Below are 362 nucleotides of genomic sequence, written 5' to 3' on the forward strand. Positions count from 1 at the left end.
TGGTGATGACAACATTTAAACTAACCACTACATAAACATTTATTTTATTTTCTCTTGTGGATTTTAATATGCAATAGATTGAATATTTTTTTATTCAAATGGAGGGGAAAAGGTGAAATTCAGAATCATATATGTATTCAATAAGATACCTAACATTGTGCGGCGCAACTTTCAGTGTCGGCCACTGGTTGCAAGAGCCTGCCACCGCCAAGGCCGGCAGCGGACTTGAGCAACCGCGGTGGCGTTTTGTGAAAGGCTCCATTGAAAAAACTATGGGAGGCAACTAGTGGCCGCGACCGGTTGCCTGGTGTGAAAGGGGATTTAAAGCTACCTATAGTAGGCACCGTCACAACACGCTGTTG

This window comes from Oratosquilla oratoria, chromosome 26, assembly GCF_046742065.1.
Source record: "Oratosquilla oratoria isolate Oo_2021 chromosome 26, ASM4674206v1, whole genome shotgun sequence".
Lineage (NCBI taxonomy): Eukaryota > Metazoa > Arthropoda > Malacostraca > Stomatopoda > Squillidae > Oratosquilla > Oratosquilla oratoria.